The sequence below is a fragment of the Petaurus breviceps genome, unplaced genomic scaffold (assembly GCF_028583685.1).
Source record: "Petaurus breviceps papuanus isolate PSGF00001 unplaced genomic scaffold, PetGlider_PUasm1.0 470, whole genome shotgun sequence".
Lineage (NCBI taxonomy): Eukaryota > Metazoa > Chordata > Mammalia > Diprotodontia > Petauridae > Petaurus > Petaurus breviceps.
The window spans coordinates 7,620,999-7,638,409 of NW_027186350.1; the positions used below are offsets into that span (position 1 = coordinate 7,620,999).

Below are 17,411 nucleotides of genomic sequence, written 5' to 3' on the forward strand. Positions count from 1 at the left end.
TTCTTTCTTTCTTTCTTTCTTTCTTTCTTTCTTTCTTTCTTTCTTTCCCCTTCCCCTTCCACACCCTTCCTCTTGTTACATATACATTGTTCTAGTTCTGCTCACTTTACTTTGCATCAGTTTGTACAAGTCTTCCTCTGAACCCTTAGCTTAGCTTCACGTACTTAGCTCCCTGGTTATAAGCCTGTCCTTTTTGCCTTTTGGAAAATTACTTTACAAGTTTTTTCTCATATATATTAGAAGCTTTCAGGTTCTGTGTTTTTAACTATGATATCTTGTTATTTGAAATACTTTAGAGGGAGCTTTATATTTTAGCTATGACATTCCTTTTTTTTCATTTTTCAAATGCTTTATTAACTTCTGATTTACATCATTCATTTCCACCAGATTTTGAGTTACAAATTTTCTTCCTGCTTTTCCCCTACCCACTACCCCAAAATAGCAATCCCATAGGATATCCCCTCCTCCAATCTGCTCTCTCCCATATCTTCTCCCATACCCCCTTCGACTTTTCCAGTAGGGCATGGTGGATCTCTATGCCCCAGTGCCTGTATATCTTATTTCCCAATTACATGTAAAATAGTATTAATAATAGTATATATATATATATATATATATATATATATGTGTGTGTGTGTGTGTGTGTGTGTGTGTGTGTGTGTGTGTGTGTATAATTTTAAACATTTCATTTTAAAACTTTGAATTCCAGATTCATTCCCTTCCTCCCTTGTCACCCACCCTTACTGGGAAGATAAGCAGTTCAGTATAGGTTGTACATGTGTAGCTATGCAAAACATTAACATAGTAGATATATTGTTAAAGCCTAACTATATTTCCCTCCCTTCTATCCCACCTCCCACTTGTTCTATTCTAGCTATGACATTCTTGATGCTTTCTTTTAGAATGTCTTTCAGGAAGTCATCTGTGAATTCTTTTTATCTTCATTTTGCTCTCTGTGGATCTAGGAAATTTTCATTTGTGATTTCTTGAAATACAGTATCCACATTTTTTTTGATCATGGTTTGCAGGACTCCAGTGATTCTTTGTCTCTCTTTTATGTGTTTTCCATGTGAGTTGGATTTTTTCTTCTATTTTTTAATCTTTTGGTTTTGTGCTAATATTTTTTTGTTATCTAATGAAATCACTGATTTCTTTTTTTATCTAATCTGGTTTTCAGGATAGTTTTGGGGAAAAGATAATAAGTTCAATTTTAGACATGTTAAATTTAAGATATTTATGGAATATCCAGTTCACGTGTCTAATAAGTGATTGGAGATATGAGACTGGAATTTTGGGTTGGATAAAAAGAACAGAGACTAGTCTGCATAGAGATGATAATTGAATTTGTGAGAGCTGCAGAGACCACCTAAAGAAAGTGAAAAGAGAAGACCCAGGGTCCAGAACAGATCCCTAGGATTCAACCATAAATAATATGAAATACTGTAGCAGCAAGCACCCCAAGCGCGTCCTCAGGGTTTGCTGCCCATACAGGCTCTTGGATCTGCTTTGTTAAAGGAAAGCAACTCAAAATGGGTTAACAAGCTTACTTTAATCAGTCAGACATATATCGTTTACCTTGTTCAGGGGAAAAAGGTCAGCATCCCAAACTTCAAAATATACAGACAGAATTATCAAGACATTAACAGATCAAGTAGACAGCTTTCCAAACTGTCCAACCATTACATCCATACCCAGTCAACATCTGGGTTTTTCAAAGCCGGGGGGGTCAGGACAACGGCTTCCCAGAATCCATATCAAATCACAGAACACTTCTCAAAGTGAGTCCCAAAAACAAAGCTACACATCAGGGCTTATATAGCCTTCTCCTGGCTCAGAGAATGTAACAATCTTATTGACTCACTGGCCAATCAAGAAGTATCTACTGAAAAACAAGCCTCCCACCCCAGGCTCCAGGTGCACATTAGTCTAGGGGCAGGGAAGATCTTTAAATCTGCATTCTTATTACAAATACCATGAAATAAGAGGAAGAAGAACATGAAAGATAATCCAACAAAGGAAGCAGAGGAGTGGTCAGACAGGTAGGAAGAAAATGAAGATGCAGGGATTCACAGACACACAGACACACACAGACACACACACCCCAGAAAAGGGATACTAGGGTGGCCTGCTGGCAAATGCTGCATTAATATCAAATGCTGCAGAGAAGTCAAGAAAGATGAGAACTGAGTAGAGAGCATTTTATTTAACAGTTAAGAGATTGTTGTTAACCTTGGAAAGAGAAGTTTTAGTAGAGTGGTAGGACTCCATGTGTCAGGAAAGACAACAAGACGGCTAGGAAGCCTACTGTGCCTGAATCTATGGTAATTTTATTGGTGGACATACATTTTCCTGCATTAGATTAGTTCTCCTTGCCTTGGATGACTGGTGATAGAGGCCAAGAAATATGAGTATGACCCTTGGAGACTGACTTCTTTCCCAAGAGAGCATACAGCTATTAAGGGAAGGACAAAATTTGGAGCTACACAGTGGATTACTGTAGTGCCAATGCAATATTTACAGCACCCACAATTACAATAAAGACCATGACTATAAGTATCACATGATGTTCAATCACAAAATATGCCAGACTCTTTAGATAAAGGATAAAACTGAAGGATTTATTTAGACACCGGAAAACTGAATCCCCAAACCAGTAAGCCAATTCCATCCTAGTACCAAAGACATTCAGGAGCCATAATAATACTGAGAGCCATGCCATCCTTTAGCCTTCCCACAAACCAGTACAAGATCAATATTTACTCACAAAACTCTCTATCTTCTTGCCTAAGCTCCTCTGTCCCCAACTGTCCCCAACTGGTCTCCAACTGTCCCCAACTGTCTCTAACTGTCCCCAACTGTCTCCAACTGTCCCCAACTGTCTCCAACTTTCTGGCTAGCTCCCTACCAGCTTCCTGTGGGCTCTGCTTCCCTTCAGCCAACTCCTCCCATCACAGGCTCCATGTGACCACATTCAGACTATCAGGGGGCAGAGTTTATCTTCACAGCAGGGAAGCTTCAAACTCTCCCCTAGGTCTATTAAGGGGCAGGGAAGATCTTCAAATTCCCATTCCCATTACAAGTACTTATACCAGACTGTAACTATTTGTACTCAAGGTACCAGAATGTACTACCAAAAACCTTCTGCTCCTTTGGTTCCAAAAACACATTATATCAAGATTTCCAATACTTGGGTCAATGGATATAGTACATTGGATTTTGAGGCAGGAAGACCTCTCTTATCTTTGAGACTTCCTGTGTGTGACCATGGGCAAGTCATTTAACCTATCTGTGCCTCAGTTTGGTCATCTGCAAAATGAAAGAGGTTGGACTCCATGGTCTCAAGATCCTTTCCAACTCTAAATCTTTGATCCTGTTATCCTGTAAAATTATAGTAGGTACCATAAGAAATACCAGATCTGCTCTCATAGTGATCAAAAGAAAGTGTCACCAGCTCATCCTGCTTGTGTGTAAAGTATAGATAGATAAAACTTATGTGTTTCCACGTATGGAAAAATATGAGCATGAGCAATCTCTTAGTGGTGATGAACCATTTCACATGGTAGGTACAGACATATCCAACCAGGAACCAGAGAGTTTCTACAATTATTAAGGTCTCATGGGAAACGTATTTCTCAAGCTCTTCTCAGTAATGCAAGGACCTAAGACAATTCCAAAAGACTTATTATGGAAAATGCCATCCACATCCAGAGAAAGAACTATGGAGTCTTTATGCAGAGTGAAGCAGATTATTTTCTTTTTTTGTTGTTTTGTTTTCTTTCTCATGGTTTCTCCCATTCATTCTAATTCTTCTATACAACATGACTAATGTGAAAATATGTTTAATAGGAATATATGTAAAGCTTATATCACAGATTGCATGCTGTCTTGGGAAGGGGGGAGGGGAGAGAAGGAAAGAAAATTTAAAACTTATGGAAGTGAATGTTGAAAACTAACAGTAAATAAATTAACTTATATAAAAAAAGAAAAGTATTTCTCAGTGTACAGTTTCCTTGCAAGAAATAATTCTCATCAAGATAGTGTCTTTCAGAGCAAGCTACTCAGGGATAACATAAGCTTTGGCCTGAATCAAGAAATCTGAAACTATGCTGTGGTGGAAGCTATATCCTAAGGTCCCCACCCAAAAAGATTTAGTTTTTCCTTACAATGTATTGAGATATCCTTGAGATTTAATTGACTGCAGGCATTAAGGCAATTGTGTTGTTTCCTAGTCTCCTGAATCCAAAAATAGCCAGAATACAAGGTTCAGACCAACAGCAGCACAGGAAAAGTGAATTTATCTGAATCCTTAATGAATATCTTTCTCTTCCTTGGCTTGTCCTTCCTCTGGCTAGGTGGTGAAGTAAATAGAGCACTGGTCTTGGAATAAAAAATATTCATCTTCATAAGTTCAAATCTGGCCTCAGACACCAGCTATGTGACCCTAGGCAAGTCACTTTACCCTGTTTGTGTCAGTTTCCTCATCTGTAAAATGAGCCGGAGAAGGAAATGACAAACCGCTCCAGTATCTTTGCCCAACAAACCCCAAATGGGATTCTAAAGAGTTGGCACAACTGAAATGACTATACAACAAAAAAAACACCTAATTTTATTTACTGATAAATGAACTACGAGTGTCTCATTTCATTCCATAATCAGATCTGAGCCACTAGAACAGCCTGGACTATTGACATAGACCTCACCATCCTTAAAGAGATCCATAATCAGATCATCACAGTTACATACTAATGAATATGGTGGTGATCCTTAGGCATGATTAGAAATCTCAGTGGTATGAACACGTCTCATTTCTACCAGTATATATAATGCTTCCAGGAGCAATGCCACAGGCTCTACCCCACACCTGCTCGTGTCTGGGCAAGAGAAAAAGTTCCCTACTTGTAATTGGCATTGTGTCTCACCATTCTGGTCCTGATCAGGTTCAGCAGAAGGCCTCATTTTTACCCTGCCCATTATTCTCTTGTTTGAGGACAGTGAGTGGGACACTGGTCATCGTTAGGGAGAAGGAGCAGAGAACTGGAAACAAAGCGTGTTCCCATTGATTGGCACACAATTAAACAATTGTGGCCTGTGAATGCAATGGAACGTTACTTCACCAAAAGACACAGCAAATATAAAGCTGAAGAGAAACATGAGAAGATACAAATTGATGTACCATAGAGTAAGTGGAACAAGGAAAACAATATTCCAAGTCACTACAACCATGTAAACAGAACGACAACAAAAATCCCAATGCTGTGTAATTATGATTGTCTGACCCCAGAAAAAAACTGAGAAAAGTGACCACTTCCCTTCATTACAGAGTTGGAGGTGAAGCAGGGGAGACAACTGATGCCAAACATTATATTTATTATCAGACACATCTTTGTTAGTCTTCCTGAGCTTTTGAAAATTTCTTTTTTTTCTCTTAATTGTAAGTACAGTGGGGATTGGACCCCATGGAGCCTGCCCAGAGCTGCCCTGTCTTGCTTAACGTTTGGAAGGCATGCTGGTTTGGTGCTGAAGGATTTAGGCCCTATGTGTATATGTGTATGTATAATATGTATGTATGTTTGTATACATAGTTTTTTGAGGGGTACATGGAGTGTTCAGGGAAGACTAGCACCTCTGTTGTGAGGGCTTGCCAAGCCCTTTTCAGGGCTGCTTATCCTCCTTTAGTGTCCACCTGTCACCCAACTCTCACCTGTAGCTCCAAGAATCTATAGCATGCACTGTGGCCACACCCTAGAAAAACCATCCTCAGTACATAGACCAAGCTGATTGAAGGTAACCAACAAGGTTACTTAAACCCTTTGGGAAGTAAAGGCTATCCTAAGCATGTGTAATGGTAATGGGAATTCGAAGATCTTCCCTGCCTTTTAATAGGCTGAATGTAATCACATGGAGTCTATGGTGGAAGGAGTTTGCTGAAGGATGGAGCATAGCTGAGAGGAAGCTGGGAGTCAGAGCAGCTAGTACAGTGGGAGAGAGAGGATGCAGGCAAGGAGACAGCTAGGATTGGATTGTGAGTGTTTGTGTAAAGGCTTTGGGATGGTGATAAGATGATAAGATGTGGCAAAAAGATGTATTAACTTCTTTGTTGCTATGATGGATTCAGTTTTCTGGTGTTGGTATTTGGTTTTCTGGTGTCTTAATAAATGTTTTGCTTCTGTCTTATATTTGGAGAGCCTGTTATATTTTGCCATTCAGAACTATGCCAACATATTAATAGTTACCATCAGTGCTATGAATATCACGTTGGCACTACAGCATGTGAAGACTTCCCCCAGTGAAATGGGTAGATAAGAACAATTTGTTATAATATCCATGAATTTGTTCTAATGGCTGAAATAGGCACTGTGGAGCACTTAGAGCTTGGTCAGATATCAAAAACACCAAGGTCAGCCAATGCATCCTGGACCATCACCAGCCATCTTACTTTTGTCCTGCCACTGGACTTCAGTGACTCTAGAAGAGAGAGTGAGGCTGATGATTTTGTGCAACTCTGCCTCATTTAAAATCCAATTCATGCATGAGTTAAGACATCACCCCAGGAAGTCATTGGTCCTCTTCTAAGCAAAGGATGAACAACAATAATAAAACAAATATATGTATATGTACACACACACACACACACACACATATATATATATATATATACATATATATATATATGTGTGTGTGTGTGTGTGCATTGGTTATTGTCTTTCAATCTCAAAGATGACCATAATAACATCCCTGTGTTGGGTTCAAGGTACAGTGTGTCCAACTGCAGCTGATCAGATCAATACTAGCTAGGGAGGTTCTACCATAGGTTGGGTACAAATAGTTCATACAAACATTTGGAGTAGAGATGTCTCTAAATTTGTGCATCTCACTTATTTTTTGAGGTATTGCAATTCTGCTTTGCTCATAGGGTATAGCACCTTCTTTGATACAGGCATGCCAAGCTGAGTGGTCCTGTGCCAGTGTCTCCTATGTCTCACAATAGATTCCAAAGTTCTTCAGAGAAAGAGGTATGTGTGATGTGTGTGAGTGTGTATGGATGTATATATACACACACACAAAGACATATACACAACATATATAAAATCTAAGAAGTTACTTACTAGCATTAAGGGGAACCCGGAAGGTTTCTTGGCAGTAGGTAGGATTTTAGCTGAGCTATCAAAAAGGCCAAGGTGGAGATAAGGAGGCAGAGTATTCTAGGCATGGAGGGCTACCAGTGAAAAGGAGGGTCTTTGTGCCAAGAACAGCAAGGAAGTTGGTGTCACTGGATCTCAGAGCATGTGGAGGGGAGTAAAATGTAAGAAGATTGGAAAGGTAGGAAGGGAAAAGGTAGGAAATGCCCAACAGATGATTTTATTTTTGATCCTGGAGATAATAGGGAACCACGGAGTTTATTGAATGGGGAGTGATAAGCTCAGATAATTTTAAGAAGCTCATTTTTGGTACCTGAGTGAGGATAGAGAGAGAGAGAGAGAGAAAGGTAGATATAGAGATAAATAGATACACATTTACATATATATATATATATGCACGTGTCTATGTGCATGTGTATGTATATGTATGTACACACAGTTGTTTGCTTTTTGTCCCCCCATTAGAATGCGAGTTCCTTGAGTGCAGGGGCGTTTTTGCCTTTCTTTGTTTTGCCACCATTTCTCATGGTGCCTGGCATGTGATAAGCCCCTTATGCCAGGCACTGTTCTAGGCACTGGAATTCCACCCTCAAAGAATGAAACATTTCTTGCCTCAAGCTTAATTCTAACCAAGAAGTCAGCAAGCTTCTATCTAAGTACCTACAGAATAAATAGAAGGAGAATAAATGCAAAGAAATACATGCTTTACATTTCCCTGACCAAGAAGCAACTGAACTGTCATCCTGAGACTGATGGTCCTAATTTTATGCCTCCCTTGTGGATTCAAGAGATTGGTAGCTCCTGGGGCCACATTCTGTTTGCTCAGCAGGAGGTGATCTCTCCACCAACTTCTTGTAAGAAAAAATGATCACCACTACCAGGTAAGTAGGATACATGGAAGTGTAGCTTATTGGTATGGGACTCTCTCCTTATTGGGGGAGATGAAAGCCCTGCTCTGCAGTAGGGGCAGAATAGGACAGAAGAGAGCTCCAGCTTTCACCCACTCCCCCAGGGTTAGGAAATTATTAACAAGGCTCAAGCAACGGCTGGGCTTGTCAGAGTTTCTTGACTGAGTTTCTAAGACAGTGCAGGTCAGATATCTGAAATCTCTATTCTATAGTGAAGCTACTCAACCATCTCATAGTTTAGATATCATTCCCTTGGTAGGTACTTATCAGGAATGATAGGGGACAATTTGGAAACAAAGCAATTTGGAAAAGAAAAAAAGTCATTAAACTGACCCAGCAATACTACTACTAGGACTATAACACAAAGAGATCAAAGGAAGAGGAAAAGGATCCATATGTATAAACAATATTTATAGCCACTCTATTTGTAGTAGGGAAAAATTAGAAACTAAAGAGTGTCAACACTAAACAAATTATGGTAATAGTATATTATGATATAGTATATCATATATATATAATATATAGTATAGTATGGTTAATGGAATATTATTGTGCTATAAGAAATTGTTTCAGAAGAACTGGGGAAAGAGCTCTAGGAAATGTTGCAGAGGAGAACAATTTATACCATTACAACAAAAAACAACTTCGAAAGACTTTAGAATGCTAATGACCACCCATGATTTCAGAAGACCAAAGATAAAGCATGCTACCTACATCCTGTCATAGAGGTGACAGACTTAAGGTTCAGGATAAGACATATGTTTTGAGGGTGTGGCCAATGTAGGAGTTTGTTTTGTTTGACTGTGTATATTGGCTATAAGGATTTGGGGGGGAGGGGAAAACAAATGTGCACTTGCAAAAAATAAAATGAATTTTTGAAAAAAAGGAGTGATGGATTACTGTTTCATTTTTTTATGTGTTTGTCAATGTGCACTTATGAGTCTTTTGTGCTTGAGACTTTTTTTGTGGTAGAGGAAAAACTACCTTATATCTGATCTATCTTGTATATTTAATACTCTTTTTGGAAAGACTTTAGACACAAGTCATTCCAAAACTTTGCTCTAGAGAGTAGTAGTAGTTAGCATTTATATGGCACTTTCAAGTTTGCAAAGTCCTTTACGAATGTTATCTCATTTTATCCTCACAATAATCCTGGAAAGTAGGTGTCATAATTATTACCATTTTGCAGATGAGAAAACTAAGACAGATGCAGGTTATTATCCCCATTTCATAGATAAGAAAACTGAAGTAGATGGTTGCCCAGGGTAGTACAAATAATAAGTATCTGAGGATGGTTTTGAATTCAAGTGTTGCTGACTCAGTGTCCAACACTCCATCCACTATAACAACTAGCAGCCCAGAGTTCTCTGGGGTGGGGCGGGGGAGGGGAAGATGGGGGTGCATAAGAAGCCAGAGAGTAAGAGAAAGGCCTGATCCACTTCTTTGAGCTAAGGACCCCTAGGACTAAATCCAATTTGTTAAGTTCAATGCCCTTAGTAGGAGAGGGTGTTCTTCCCTCATCTTGGATACATGTCTTTAAGTTATTAAAGAGAGAGAGAGAGAGAGAGAGAGAGAGAGAGAGAGAGACAGAGACAGAGACAGAGAGAGAGACAGAGAGAGAGAGAGAGAGAGAGAGAGAGGGAGGGAGATTGGGAATGCCCCATGTGGCTAATAATAAGAAAAATATAAATTTAAATGACTTCCAGGTATTGGGTATACCTGTCAAATGGGCAAAGATGATAAAAGATGGAAATAGTCAATGCTGGTGGGGCTTTGGGAAGGTAGGCACACCAATGTGCTTGCTATTGGTAGGTAAGATATATGCTCACTTAGTAGCTGTCTAAACACAAAGATGGCTTGACCTGAGGGTGGCATTGGTAGATAGCTGATCTGAGATTTGATCCTCTCCTCTCCAATGTAATTCTATAGAATTTACCCAATTCTATATAACTTACCATCTCCAAGGGAGACTAAGATTTCTGCCTTTGTGGGGAGCAGGAAAAGGGCCTTTGGGAACTTGCTTTTTCCCTTCCCTGGTTCCAAGAGGGGAGGTTAGAATTATATCAATCCACCACAGCAAAAATATATTCTAAGGGTACAACACTTCATGAAGCTGAGGGTCAATACTACTTTTCCCTATCACTTTTAAGGTAAAAATAATGCTTAACCTATATTCATCAGTTTAGCTCCATTCTAACAAACCTTAAAAGTCCATCTTGAATAGCAATCTTTATCAAAGTAATCAGTAAACAGAAATTGGGTAAATTATGCAGATTAGATAAAAGAATACATAAGAGTTAAGGGAGTCTTGCTTAGAGTAAGATAACATTTCACTCTGAGAGCTCTCTAAACAAGAATGATCTCAGATCTCACCTGGGGAAGTAAACTTTTGGTAGTCAATCTCTAGGATTGCAAGTTCTGGGAATCAAGGAGCTTATTGGGGGCCAGCTCCCCACAGGTCTGTGACTCTGAGGGCTAAAGGAAGGCATTCAAAGGTTCATTCATCTCAGGACCGCTTCTCTTGCAGCCCACCAATCATCTCAGGAAAGCCTTCTCAAACTACTTAAACAGGTTTGCAATGTTGGACACAGGCTTCCTCTGCAGAGCACAAGGCTGTCCCCAGGAAAATCATCCAGCATGAGTGGTTATAGGTCAGAGTTGTGGTTTGGATGAAACACTCTAGAAAAAAAATTGGAATTATGTGAGAAAAATTATTAAACTATCCTAATCCTTTGAACTCATGTTATATTGCCAGGCATAAACCTTAATGAGGTCAGTGATGGACAGGAAGGTTTGCTATATGCCAAAATATTTATAGAAGTTCATTTTTTGTTTTAGATTATATGCCTCTTTCAGACTTTGACTTGTCTTGTTTGAAGGATCTAAGGAGCTAATAAAGAGATGCAAGGGTGTACCCCTTTCAGACTTTGAGCAACCTATTTGCATATGAAAAGGATAGGAATTTATCTGGGTAGATAACAGAAACAATAATTAGCTTTCTAGGTTTAGATTGCTCTGTATCTTTTCTCCATCAATTTATTTGTGAGGTCTAAAGAGATAGATTTGAAAACAGAAAAACCCCTACCTCAGAGATATTTGATCATTATTAGTCAAATAACCATTATCTATTTCATAATCTAGCCTACTGAGATGAAAATTTGGGAAATTTATTGGACAGTCATCATAAATTAGTATGAGGTCTCTGAATGAAGAGAACAAACCCAGTATCAGAAAGATCAAAGGAAAAGATTAAGTCTAAGAGCATTAGTTTTCTTGCATGATTCTACTCTTTTATTTTTTTAATTCAATTTTATTTTTAGTTCTAGAGTTTCTCCCTCTCTCCACCTCCTACTTCACCAATTAAGAAAGCAAGCAATACAAAACTCATTACAAATATGAAATCGTACAAAACAAACTTCTGCAATGGCTATATTCTGACGAAAGAAAGAAAAAAAAAAACAAGAAAAAAAGAGCAAAAAATCTCTAATCTGTACTCTGAGTCCATCATCCTCTATCAGGATGTGGATAGCATTTCTCATCATGAGTCCTTTGGAATTGTAATGTGTCATTGTGTTAATCAGAGTTACTAAGTCTTTCAAAGCTTATTATCTTTACAATATTCCTGTTAACTGAGTAAATTGTTCTGCTTCTGCTCACTTCACTCTGCATCAGTTCATACAAATCTTCCCAGGTTTTTCTGAAATTATCTCCTTTACCATTTCTTACAGCACAATAGTATTTCATCATCTTCATATACCACAACTCTTTCTTTGAAAGAACTTGGTTCCTGGAACTGAGAATCTCCTGCTCTGATGATGAGAGACCTTAAAGTGTACTTTCTAAGAGAGTAAAATAGAGGAGGCTTCTGTTCATTCTGGGTTAAGGGTACCAACTTTCTGTAACAGGGCTGGTTAAAGAACAAAGCAGGATTTCAGCTGAACCCAAGACTGGGGTCAGTGTAGACAATGGTTGAGCATTGTCTGGCAGTCTCCAACAAAACAGAATCTGGAGTCTGTGAGACAAAAGTCAATGGGAGAAGTTCAGGGACATCAGTGGTCTTCCCATTGCCCTGAACCATCAGACCCAGGAATGGCCCTCCATTTGCCCTTCCCATGTATCCTGACCACAGGTAGTTCATAAAGGTTGTATGTATCTCTCTATTTTTGTACTCTTTCTAAGTCTACTTTCCCCATGGTTTTGTTGTTTATTTCTTGGAGAGTGAGCCTCAGGTTTATAAGATGTTTCAAAGCTACTTAAAAAAAAAAAACACAATAAACTCTTCTACTTCATTGAATGTCTTTTCTTTGAACTTATGTTGATTGTGGGAAAAAAGACTGTTCTCTGGTTAGCCAGTCAGATTACTCAAAGGCTTTATTAGACAACTGGACAAGACTGCATCTATCTCAGGGACAACACTATCTCAAAGGGCTTCAAGACCAAGGATTCTTTGTATGTCAGTCAAAAGGCAAAGGGGAGCGTCAGAATTTCTAAGAATCAGAAGACAAAAACTGAAGCATTTTGTGCTTCCTGAAGAAAGGGAAAAAGAACAGACAGTTGCTGAAGAAAGGATAGTAATTAATCATCACCTTTCACTTGAGGGTCAATAGCAGTATTTTTTAAAAATGTAAGCTCGCCTGAATCATGTCCCTCTTATCCTGTAAAGGATACCAAGGTCATACTAGGGATGTAGCAAGCAAGCCAATACAATCCTCCTCAGAACAGTCTGCTGGATTTTCTCCCCTTACTTAAGCAGGTCTATGTGTCTTTGCCCATCTTTTAAAAAATATTTTTTTTTCCCTCAATTATGTGTTAAAACAAGTTCTTAATGTCTTTGCCCATCTTAAGAGTGCAAAGGGCACCTAGCCTTAAGGTACAAAGACAAAATTCCCTAAAGGATGAGTTTTCCTATTCTGGAAAGGGGTGAGCAGATTGATACCAGAGGTCTCAATTAAGGGAATCATTCCCAAGTACTATAGAGTGAAGACTAGAGGGAGGTCAGAATTTTGGGAGTCCAATCATTATTTCGATGAGAACAGACCAGTTGACATATGGGCCTTATCCTGAGGCATTGCTGCTCAGACCTGCTACCCAGATCTGAGTCCTAGAGGGTGACTCCTAAAGGCTATTGACTTCATCCTGCAGATCTTTGCAGAGGCTGAGCCAAAGCGAGGGGAATTAGAAGATACAGTTTCATGATGGTTAGGACATATTGCAGACAATATCAGAGACTATCTCTGCTAGGCTACAATGCATACTGGGGTCCATGATGGCTAGAAACACAAGGAATACTGGGCAGGGTGGGGGCAGGGTCCTTCAGTCTATAAATATGAGACAACTTGAGAGCAGGCTTGTGCTGTTCCAAATGGCCGTCAGAGCCAATCTTGAGTTGAATTTTCAGTGTGAACATTTACACCTTAGAAACAGGCAAACTCAGGCCTTGATTGATCATTTTGTGGATTGTCTGGACTTAAGAAAAAGAGAAGGAAAATGGCAACCCTGCAGATTAAACTTAAAAAGTGCATTGTGCCTGCATTTTCCCAGAGAACTAGTTGTTAAACATTTACTAGCACACCCCTGGACAAAGCTGCTGGAGTATCACTCTGGGCTGGTCAGTTTATCTTCTACCTAGCTGATGAAGGTACAAATATTTCAAAGGTTAATCTCAGGCCTGATAAAATGGAGAGTGCAAGATCTATAGAAACCCATTTCCTCCCTGCTCAGAGAGGAGCCCGTCCGTGGGCTATGCCCCACAATCTCCATGGCCTAACAGGACCAGAAGAGAAACAAAGAGAAGAAAAAAAAACCATGGCAAATAGGACACCTTCTGGCCAAATTTACCCAAACCCCTCGGAATTAGTTTATTCAGAAACCTAGTCTGTTTACAACAATGTGAATTTTTCTTAAAGAAAGATCCGTAAAGTCTTTCCTAAATTTAAAATAATGCAAAACAATGAAATTACCTGAGCCAATATTGATTTTAAAGTTCAGACCAATGATATTCCCTCTCCTTTCCAGGCCTCCATAGAAAACTTTTTTTTTTAAGGTAGCTTATGAACTTCTAGTTAATATGGCTGCATGAAAGATTTGTATTTTTTATTTTTGCTTTTTGGAGGTGGGGAAGGCTGGGCAATTGGGATTAAGTGACTTGCCCAAGATCACATGGCTAGTAAGTGTTAAGTGTCAGAGGCCAGATTTGAACTCAGGTCCTCCTTAATCTAGGGCCAATGATCTATTCACTGCAACACCTAGTCGCCCCTACATGAAAGGTTTTTGAGAAGCTCAGGTCATCCACATAAATCCCAATGAATATTTGGAAAGAACTCTAGAAAAAATACAAAAGGAAGAATTTCAAAAAGAAACAGAAGTAAACTCCAGAAGCCTCTTGAGGGAAGCCAGAGATAACATTGGTCAAGGGATGGTGGGAGCAGCAGGGGAAGGCATCTCACCAGAGCAGCCAGTAAGAGACCTGGGAAATGGGTCAGAAGGGAAAGAGGTGAAGACAGGAGCAGAGAGGTCAGCAGTTTTCAAGGTTTCAGATTGAAGCATTCTTTCCCCTCTCTTTTTCTCGTATTTTTTTCTTTCAGAATATAGCCAATGAAGAAATTCGTTTTTCATGACTTTAAGTGTGTAATGGGTTTTGTTTTTCCTGCTTTCTCATTTTCCCCAATGGGTGAAGTAGAGTGTGGTGGCAGGGGAGAGACTCTAGAACTGAAAATAAAATAAAATTGAATTTTAAAAGTACTAAGGAACCGTAGTCAGGGTTACACGAGACTGTGCTACAACTAAACAGAGAGAGAGACAGAAAGGAGACAGAGAGAGAGATAGGAGAAAGAGAGACAGAGAGGAGAGAGACAGACAGACAGAGAAAGCATTTATTAAATATTTTCTATGTGCCGGATGTGGACTGAGTGCTAGATAGACAAATATAAGCAAGCAAAACACTCCCTATGCTCAAGTAGCTTACATTCAAATGATGGAAGACAAAACAATCAAGAGAAAATAGAATATGGGGATTGAGGGAAAAGGGCACTCACAAGAGTAGTGGGAGGATGTCAAAATGTGGATTAAATGAAGTGTGACTGGGGCCCCTCCTGAAATAGAAGCCTAGGAGAGAGAGAAAATATTGGTCAATCTTGGTCAAAATCTGGATATTTCAAAAGGCAAAAGATGGGGGAGGGGAAGAGGAGAGGAGAGGAAATGAGTAGAAGGGATGGATTAATAAAAGAAAAAAAGACAATCAAGTTGTAATCAAGGCTAGATGTAGGATGATGGACTGTTTGTCAAAGTTATATTTAATATCCAATGTTCACACCTACTAACCCTGGGTGTCCCACAGGACTTTGTCCAGGGCCCTCTTATCTTTATTTCTTCACTTGGTAATGTCATAAGCTCCCATGGATTCAATTATAATTTCTGCACTGAAGATTCTTATTCAGGTATAACCTATGCTGCTCCAACTGGAAGTCCAGTAGACATCTTAAACTAACATTTCCAAAACAGAATTATCTTTCCCCCCCAAACCTCCCCCTCTTCTGAACTTCCTGTGGAGAGCACCATTGTCTTCCTAGTCCCCCAGGCCTGCAACCTCAATTCTTCATTCTCTCAGTCCATTCCCCCAAAATCCAAAATCTGTCAATATCACCATCATAACATCTCTGGAAGATGTCTCTTTCTTCTATACTAGTGTAAGCCCTCATCCCCTCATGCCTGGACTATTGTGATGGCCTGCTAATTGGTTTGCCAGTCTTTCTCACTCCAGTCTATCCTTTCGCCAAAGTAACTTTCCAGTTCCAACTATGTCAGCCCTTTATTCAATAAACTCCAGGGACCACCTATTGCCCCTAGGATAAAGTACAAAATCCTCTATTTGGCATTAAAGCCCTTCATAACTTAGCCCCTCTCTAATTTTCTCCTTATACTACCCCCCATGCACCCTTGATCCAGTGACACTATGTTCCTTGCTGTTCCCCAAACAAGACACTACATCTCTTGGCTCTGGGCATTTTTTTTCTGGCTGTCCTCCATACTTGGAGTATTCTCCCTCCAAATCTCCACCTCCCCACTTCCTTCAAATCCCAGCTAAAATTTTAGCTTCTGTGGGAAACCTTTCCCAGTTCCTCAATTCTAGTACCTACATTCTGTTGATTATTTACTATTTAATCTGTATGTAGCTTTTTGGGTATGTATTTGCTTGCATGTTGTCTCCCCCCATTAAACTGTGGGCTGCTTGAGAGCAGAGATTATCTTTTGTCTTTCTTTGTATTTCTAGTTCTTAGTGTAGTGCCTGAGGTGGAAACTTAATAAATGTTTATTAACTGACTGACTGATGAAGATTTAAAGAATATGTATAAAAAATTTGGGAACAAGGTGCTGCTATATATAACAAGTGATTGAATGAAATAGAAGATATATAAAAGGAGTTGTTTAATAAGTTTAATCCCACTTTTTTCCTTTTGGTTTGTTTCTTCTTTTACAAGGTGACTAATACGGAAATGTTTTACATGATTGCACAAATATAGCCTATATCAAATTGTTTTCCATTTTAGGGAGGGGGGAAGGGAGAAAAATTTGGAACTCAAAAAATTTTTCTAAATGAATCTTAAAAATTGTCTTTACATATAATGTAAATAAAATAAATATAAAATAAAATACTAGTTTAAAAAAATTTTAAAACCCAAAAGGAAAAAGATAAAAGATTATACCAATGAACAACTTGTGCTTAAAAAAAAAGTATATTTCAAAGAGGGAGGAAAATAGACCTTTAGAAGACTCCCTAGAATTTCTGATGAAAAGATCACATCTGAGTACAAAGTCTGAAATGCAAACATAGAAATCAAGAGAAACCTTGAAAGGTAAATACATCTGAGCAATCAGAAGTGGATAAATAATGAAGTCTGTATATTCCAATAGAAAAAAAAGAAACACGTGATCCTTCAGCATCACAGAGGTAGTTAAATGAGGAAAACAGGGTCCAGATGTGGTTTGTGCTGTTTTGTTGGTGTTAGGACAAAAAAAAAAGATGAACAAAGGCATATAGTGGGGAATAAATTAGGAAGAAGAGGGAGTAGCTACTTCTTTTGTAAAAGTGGGGGTAAAAGAAGAATATAAAAATGGAAGGGAATTGGGTATCTCATGATCACTCTCATTGGAGCCAGATGGAGGGTTAAACATAGACAGACAGATACACACACACACACACGGATTGACATAGAAATACATTAAACTCAACAAGAAAACAGGTGGAGCAAGGGAAAAGGAAGAGGAAAGTATAAGAAGGAGGGTAGATTTGGTTTGAGGAGAGAATAGTCACAAATTAAATAAATTTCCACTTTGGAAGTTTTGTCATAAAACAAGGATTTAATTT

The 17,411-nt window shown here is 38.9% G+C and overlaps 1 protein-coding gene across 1 annotated transcript in view; it reads right to left on the reverse strand.

Moving 5' to 3' along the window:
- The window catches only part of EMG1 (EMG1 N1-specific pseudouridine methyltransferase), a 370,137-nt gene that overhangs the window by 97,548 nt on the left and 255,178 nt on the right, over positions 1 to 17,411 (reverse strand). The gene's annotated exons all lie outside the window — the stretch shown is intronic.